Source organism: Olea europaea, chromosome 23 (genome assembly GCF_002742605.1).
Source record: "Olea europaea var. sylvestris chromosome 23, O_europaea_v1, whole genome shotgun sequence".
Lineage (NCBI taxonomy): Eukaryota > Viridiplantae > Streptophyta > Magnoliopsida > Lamiales > Oleaceae > Olea > Olea europaea.
The window spans coordinates 10,246,126-10,255,378 of record NC_036259.1 but is presented as its reverse complement, the minus strand read 5'-3'; positions in this window follow the sequence as shown (position 1 = coordinate 10,255,378).

The window sequence follows — 9,253 nt, the reverse complement described above, 5'->3', positions numbered from 1 at the left end:
TACAAGGGTCCTTAAAACCTGATGCCCTATGGTCATCTGATTTGGGAGTCATTGGCTGAAAGCTCGCTACAGGAGTCACTTAGTCGCTTAATGGAGAGAAGTATGTGTGTGTGTGTGTGTGTGTGTGTGTGTAAGTAGGTGCATGAAACAAAAGATGCACCAAGTGCCAAGATTAAGCCTTAACAACTATTTTAGAGACTTATACCTTTGAAAACGGGTTATTAGCTTAATTGAGTCTTAGAGGCCGAAGTAATAAAAAATATGGGAGAATCCTACAAGCCGAAGTAATAAAAAAAACATGGGCCTGCAGGCCTTGAATACGCACGATTGAAAAATTGAACTTTCGAAGCTCAATTGAGGCTACTATGCGTACATACCAAATGAACCGACAAAAAAAAATTATGTTTCCTTATTTTGTTTTGGAAAGTCTTGGTTTGAAATTTTTGGCACCATATTTATACCAAGAGTCGGCTAAAACACAGGAAACCTAAATTTTCTACCATCTTGCAAGCTGATAAAGAGGAAAAGAGAGAGATATACATTGAAGAGTAGGACTTCATCACTTGGATTCGGAATTGAAGGCATAAATTGAAGGATTTCGGATTCTTTTCATACTTTAATGATTCGAGTGATGTCGTTATTTTATTTTTCATGTATATCCTACATTAATATGATATGCTAAATATCTTTGTATTGGATGGATAACAAAACTGATTGATTGTTAGTTTATAATTCAAGACCTTATGTTTTTATCTTAATTCTTGTATTGTAGTTCCTTTAATATGCATATCGAAATTGTTTTAATGGTTGATTACCATTAGGACAAGAAGTTGCTTATACGTAGTGTTGGAAAACTCATGGGTAGGTAGAACACTGTTATTGGAACATATGAAAATGAATATTAGGAATAATATTTGTGGCATGTGCGATCATGTGTAATAATCCTAATATCAATGCGTGTTTGCCATATGAATTCGGACAAGGAATATGATCATCTCATGGTAATCATAGGTTTATTATATCTTGGAAAAAAATAATAAATAAAAGTGGAATTATCGATCATCACAATTGCATGAGTTAAGATAAATGTCATAGGTTGAGAATTAGAATTAAGAGTTGATCAGTGGCGTCGGAAATCTAATACATATACTCATCTGAATTTTAAAACAAATTCTCATTAATTTTGCAATTTTTAGTTATAGAACTTAAATAGCTATTCAAACTAACACAAATTTAATTATATCGAATACATTAAAATTAGACCTTATTCCCTGTGGGATGATTACTCTTTCATCAAAATTATTACTTGCACAACGAACCCGTACGCTTGCGGGATTTTGAAGAATATGTATTTGATAAAAAGTAATGATGAAGCTATAGAGAAATTTGTTCTCTATAAGAATGAAATTGAAACTCAACTTAATAAGAAATTTAAGCTGTTAAGAAGCGATCGAAGTGGTGAGTATGAAGCACCATTTGCTGAATTCTGTGCAAAATATGGAATCATCCATGAAACCACTGCATCTTACTCATCGCAACAAAATGGTGTTGCTGAACAAAAAAATCGTACTTTAAAGGAAATGATAAATGCAATGCTAGTAAGTTTTTGGTTACCTTAGAACATGTAGGGAAAAGCTGTTGTCAGTAAATTACCTTTTAAATAAGGTGTCCTAAACGAAAATGGAAAAGACCCTTATGAGTTATAGAAAGGAAGAAAGTCTTCCTATAAATATTTACAAGTGTGAGGATGTCTTGCTAAAGTGGTTGTTCCAATACCAAAGAAGGTAAAGATACGGCCAAAAATAGTAGATTGCATCTTTATTGGTTATACACACTATAGTAGTGCTTATCAATTTCTTATGTATGATTCTAAAATCCCAAACATATACAAAAACAGAAATGCTTCATTCTTTGAATATGTATTTCTGTACAAGTTCAAAGAGGGAGCAAGCTCCTCCAAACGAACATATGAGACTATGATTAAAAATAGTCATGACGAAGAACTAGAAGAGGAGACTGAGGTTAGACGTAGCAAACGGGAAAGGACAGAAAAATTGTGTGACACTGATTTTCTGACCTATTTGCTAAAAAGTGAACTTTAAAGTTATCAAAAGGCTGTGAATTCCTCAGAAGGACCTCAATGGAAGGATGTCATTAAAAGTGAAATAGATTCCATATTACAAAATCATATATGGGAACTAGTAGATCTTTCTCCAGAAAGCAAACCACTAGGCTATAAATGGATTCTTAAAAGGAAAATGAGAGCAGATGGAACTATCGAAAAGTACAAGACCATATTAGTAATAAAAGGTTACAAACAAAGGGAAGGAATTGATTACTACGATACGTATTCTCTAGTAACGAGAATAACATTTATTAGGTTGATACTTGCGATTGTCGCATGAATTCTTGAAGTATATCAAATGACTATTAAAACTGCCTTTTTAAATGGAGATTTAGAAGAAGATTCTACATGAAATAACTGGAGGGGTTTTCGTCACTGGGGCAGGAAAAGAAAATGTGTAAATTAGTAAAGTCACTATATGGCTTGAAACAAGCACCCAAACAATGGCATGAAAAATTTGATAATATCATGATAAAGAATGAATTTAAAATCAATGAGTATGGCAAATGTATTCACGTCAAAAACATTAAAGATTGTTATGTCATTTTATGTCGTTACATTGACAATGTGCTTATTATTGGTAGTGACATAAGATGATTGAATCCACTAAAAATATGTTAAATTCGAGATTGGACATGAAAGATATGGGTTTAACTGATATTATACTTGGAATCAAAATCTCAAGAATATTAGATGGGTTTGTTCTAATTCAATCACATTATGTGGGCAAAATTTTAGAAAAGTTCAATAAGGCTAGAATACCGATAGATACAAGTCAACATCTATCTAAAAATAAAGGTGAAAGTATATCTCAAGTAGAATACTCGAGTTATTGGAAGTCTAATGTACTTAATGAGTTGTACAAGACCATACATAGCCTACATAGTCAGTAAACTGAGTTGATATATGAGTAATCCAGGAGCTAATCACTGGAAAGGAATAGTAAGAATACTAAGATACTTAAGACATATTCGTGACTATGGATTACATTATACCAGATATCCAATGGTCATTGAAGAATACAGTGATGCCAATTAGATATCTGATATAAAAGACTCAAAGTTCATCAGTGACTTTGTGTTCACATTGAGAGATGCTGTCATATCATGAAAATTCTCTAAGCAAACATTTATAGATAGATCTACGGTGGAATCTGATTTTATGTTCTAGATAAATGTGGTGAAGAGGCCGAATGGTTGTACAACTTTTTAGAGGATATTCAAAGATGGTCAAAACTCATCCCAGTAATTTGCATATATTGTGACGGCCAATCAGTAATAGGAAGGGCATGAAGTAATATGTACAATGGTAAGTCTAAACATATATGTCGTAGACTCAATACTATAAGATAACTACTCTCAACTGGAGTTATCACTATTGACTATGTAAGGTCAAAAGATAACATTGCGGATATGCTAATCAAAGGGTTAAATAGAGAGTTAGTTGAAAAATCATTGAAAAAAATGAGACTTAAGCCCTTGAATGGATAAGTCATTACAACCACAAAAAAAAAAGAAAAAAAAAAAAGCAATCTAGTTGGCTGGAGATCCCAAGATTTAGGTTCAAAGGAACAATCTAATTGTAAAGATTTAATAAAATCACCGTGGGATGTTACTTCCTGTCCATTCCTATGATGTATAGTGATGCCCGTAAGGATAAAGAATAAACAATAGCTTTTAATGATTCTTATGCACCACGAAAATCGAGCCAAGTAATGCGGGTTACTTGTAATAAAAAATCACCTATGTGAAAGAAAAGTGGAGCCGCTTTTAAGAGAATTGTGTTGGGATCAAATCTTAAGAACTCTTATAGAACTAGGCACATGTTCATGACCAAAACGAACATAATAATGAGAACTAATGGTTTTCACTGCTTGTTGTTTTGTCTCTTAACCAAGCCACTGCCTATGAGTCTCGGCTCATTTCTTCAATAGGCACGCGGTCAAAGACCTGGCTCTTCCCAAGTAGTTGTGTTATAAAGAATCCTGTGTGGAGTATATCATCGTTTACATAAACAATAGAACAGTTCAGGGACAACACGTCTACTAGTCAGCTAGTAAAGTAAATATGCTTTCACAAAGGAAGGTTCAAAGGATAATTAAGTATTAATAATCCGAAATCAAAAGGTCCACTTTACTATTTGTTACGATCCGTACACTTGCGGGATAAAATCGACAACAGCATGCATATATTCGAAGGTATGAAATTCTTAGTAGATCACACCATGGCTCTTGCGCCTTCTGAATTGGCAGACTTTGGGTAAACATAGTGCCTAAGAACACCATCATGTTCTAGTATCGCTCTCAGGTGAAATTGACTAATCGAGTTTGCATTTGAAGACAAAACATTAAGTAGACTTCCATTTTTTTCTACCTAAAAGATATAACCAACATGGTTGAAAACCACCTTGAAACCACTGCCCATAGTTTACGTTGACCATTAGGCAAAATTCATATAGTCCAAGGGGAAATTTCTGGTGTAAGACACAAGATTTCCATCTCTTTGTAATTTGAAGAGGAATCGCCCTTTTGAATAGTTTGTATTGTTGGAAAAAATGAGTAAATGGCTCGCTTTTGGCAAAATTTTCTATGGGAATCGTTGGTTTAATTTGGAAAATCAAAGTTGATTCGTGTTCTCCTTTGTGAGAGCATCAAAAGCATATATTTATTTGCCAAAATTGATGAATTGACGAATGAGAAATTGGAGCTCAAAGTTTACCATTGGAAGATGGTTTATGTGAGAAAAATGAGTTTATTCCACATAGGAAAATCATGAAAGCAAGAACCACTTTATGTATGGCTACACTTTGGAAGTACGTAATTATGTGTAGCAAAGAGGCTCTCTCCACGTGCACGTGCAGGAGGTGCAAATCACGAACAAAAATAGTCTTGGACCTTGAACTTGTGTGCAGATGCAACCTGCGTACACCAATGTCGGATCGAACAGAGCAAAAATTGGCCCATTTGGAGTATCCAGGTTTTGCAATTTTTTGCTTTCTTCAACTGACTTTTGAGTTTCTGAAACTTTCAAAACTCCCAAAAACTGAAGTGACTCTAATATTTATTGTCATAGAGTTGATGATTGATTTATATTATATTAAATCTCAATTTTTCCAGCAATTTTGACACACGAAAATCTCTCTGTCTCGCACCAGAAAATACAGTCCACATATTGCATATTTTTTTGTCTGCATATATAATCTCAGTTTTTGTCCAACATTGTGGCGGTGATATTGTTCGGATATAAATAATTTCATCGGAGTAGTATCTGTGGTGCTCGGATCCTATTAGTTTTACCATTGTATCCTGACAAACAGACACTCAAATTAAATCTCAAGCACTTATGCTGACGGGCAAATCTGTTTTAAGGAAACTGTGCTCTCACAGGCCTCGGGTATGTAATATTTCTACAATTTATTCTTGTGATTTATATAACTTGCAATTTTAATATTTTGTCGTTCTATTTATGTTTATTAAAAATTAATCTGCGTTATTTGGCCAACTAGATTAATTGATCAAACTTATTTGTTTATTCTATTGAAAATAAAAATTTGGAAAAATTTTACTGAATTTTGGTATTTGTAAGTGCAAGGACTGGTATATGAAAATATAGTATCTAACCTCAGTGCATCTATGAAATGGGTAAAGAAAATATGTACAAATACATTTAAATGCATATACGGGAGGCAACATATACGATAAGTTGCCTACAAATACGGTAAGCTTCCTACAAATATAGTAAACTGTATATACAGTAAGCTGCCTGTAAATACGGTAAACTGTATATACGATATGTGTTAATCCGATTTCATCCACTAACACTAAACTCGAACATGTTTTAGAGAAGCTGGAAACTAGTCTGCCATCTTGATTCAATGTCTGTGTTGGTAATAATGTGACAGTTGGCTCATCAAAACTCTGCCACAAAACAGCTGAGTTGTTCTTTGCTAACACAAAATTACCAATGTCAAGCATGGCACCATGGGCCACTCCAACACAAGACAAAGTTGTAGCCCATATCTGCTGGCCTTTAGGATCAATCAGTTCAAACCTTCCATCTTCAAAAATTGAATTTTTTATCCTTCTTCGACGAGATTATCACGATTGGCAGACCAAACAATTATTCTTTCAGGTATTTTGTTGAACCAGATGGCCAGTAAGTAGGCTCCTAGAACAATCTGTTGGAAACCAAAAGCAAACTCTCCAGATTGTGAAACCCATGTGGAATTTGCATTGTTTGCAGTTATTAAAGAACCCAAAGTAATATTCATGTAAGACTGGGCAGTGGCTGAGAACGAAAACAAAAATGACAGCAGGACAAAATATCTTTTACTTGAAAATGCTAAGGCCATGTGGAAAGTGTATTTTCCTAAAAGAATTAAAACACTATTTTTATAGAATTTTTTTTATTGTTGGAGTTAAGTTGTCCATATCAAGTATCAACAACGAACTGTAATGGAAAATAAAACGATTAAATGTTTTGATTGCACTAATGTTTCGGAATGAGCCTTCCTCAGGCTTATTTATACTATTCTCAAACTACATAAAATAAGGAAAATGAGATTTGGGAGTACAATCCACGGTCATGGACAGTAAATATATGTGGGTTGAACTGGAAATTCTTTCTCAATCATGATTTTTTGACATGCAGACCATTTGAGTTTAGAATTTTTCCTTTACAATTGATTCTTATTTAGAATAACAAAAAAATTTCTTTGGTTGCAATTGGAATAACAATAAATTATCTTTCCATAGACTGGTCAAATGGATCCTTCCTTAGTGAATAATATATTTATGAAAGGATAATGGTTTTTAAAAGTTGGAGATTAACTAGGTGTTCAACTTTATTTGGAATAGTCAATTTAGCCTTAGAATACAACTACTCTTTCTTAATAGTTTTAAAAATTCAAACGGCCATTGACGGGTTCTATATATCTAGATGTCCAAGAAGGGTTGAACTGTTTTGACAAGGCATGCCGGCAACATTTGACACTGGACTTGATTTTTAAATTCTTGAATTTAATTTTCTGAAACATCAAAATGTTTGAAAGATCCAAAGCGGGCAGCATGACTGTTGAGCACGGCCTGGCCAAATCGCTTAGACTTGAGCAGTCCGATGCACCTTTTCAACTCTACATATATAGATCTACCCATTCCAAAGAAAAGTGCTTAATTGTAATAGAGAATTGAGAACCAGATGGAAAATAATAAACTTTTTCTCTATATTCTCAATTCTTAAAAATCAGAATGGTAGAGACTTTTATAGCCCAAGATGTGTGCATGCACTGCCTCCTAACTGGTACGGCTAATGTGCACCATTTTGGTGTACTGCTGGGTCCTAACTAATCATATAGAAATTAAAGAAAGAACAATGAATTCCAGCCTAACTCTCAAACCCGTTTGAAAGAATTGGAGAGCACCATGACAATTTGTTACTTTTTCCTAGTTGACACAAGTGACAAAAAGTGAAATTTACATAAGGATGGCAACTGGGAGGGACAGGTAGAAACCATTACCATTCCTGCCAACAGGGAATTTTTGGTTTAGAACATATCAATTCAAAAGGTTTTGAGTACCAGATAGTTGAAACAGAGAGTGACAATTTTGTGAATTTTGCCTAATTAAGAAGTGGCAAAAAGTGAACTTTTTGTTAGGATGTCAATTGGGAGGGGCAGTTGGGAATTTTCGAGATGCATATTCCTTCATCTTGTTTCCTGGTCCTTCACAAGACAAGCAAAGGATGAAACTCAAAATAACCTTGTTATCTTGAGAAAATTTTTACAAATTAGAATTTCTATTCATATTAGTGGATATATTGTTTTTGTAGAAGGAATCCTTAATTTGTAGATGATTGATGCAAAATGAAGGAAGTTTGAGGACTAAAAGAAGCCAAACAAATTACCTATGTGCAAAGCACGTGAGAAAATGCGATCATAATATTTAGTAAAAAGATCTTCATAGAGAAAATTGATATAACATTGGATATATAATTTAACTTGGATTTCAATGCTAAAAAATTGATCGTAATTCAGAGTTGTGGATTAAATTTTATGAGCGTTTGAAGTAAGACCACTAAATTTGAGCAAATCTGACTATAGTCATTCGCAAACCACGATCTAGAGTGCTCACTTTGGGATTTTGATTATTTGAAATAAATATGGGGGAGAATTTGGTACTTCCAAGGCATGACTCCCAAGGCCAACAGAAGAGTATAGATAGAGATAACCTAGGTCAAACAATTGGGGATCTTATTCCATTGTACATCAAATTCTATGGAGAAAAATTACAAGAAATTCATTAGGTCTTGGATGTTTTTTAGAGAACACGGGACGTCTACAATTGTTGAATAAATTTCGAGATTAAAGGTTGTAATCATCTTCTCTTCCAAATTATCGAGGTTAAATATTCATTATTTATCTTGTATTTTTGTGACCAAAACATGATATGATAAAACTTTTTTTTATTAGGGTTTTGATGAAACCTTGTTAATTCTTTAATTCAATAATTGCTCCTTTTAATTTAAATTTGTGTTAGGCTGGTTGTTTATTATTGGATTAATTTATCTCAATAAAGAAAGTTAGCTTATAATGAATATCAATTGCCAATTTATAACAAAAATTGGTATAGGGAAATTAAGGTCTAGAGTAGATTAACAATGACAGATTCCAAATCCTAGTGTCTTTCATTATTTTATTAAACCCCAAGATTTGCTTAAATTTTTATTGTTTATTTGTATGAATAATTAGATATAGTTAAAACCAAACTAGAAATTTATCGTGTGTTTTTTCTTGATTGAAGCTAGTTAAAATTAAAATTAATAAGTAAATAATCTGTGATCATGGGTTCAACGCTTTACCCCGAATTCTTCGGGATTGAGTGAGTAACCTTCGATTTTCTTATGTGTAAGAAGAAGAGCAGTAACCTTAGCTGTTGTATATTTCTTCAAATGTTGTATCTCTAGCTTATACTGAAAAACACTGACTTGGTTTTAAGAAAAACAAATCTCAATTTTGACCATAAATTTTATCTATAGCCAAATAAAAAACTGATGACTTCAAGATGAAAATTACTAACCATAAGTTTTAACTAAAAAAAAAAATGTGGTGACACCTACAAGCTAACTTAACCTT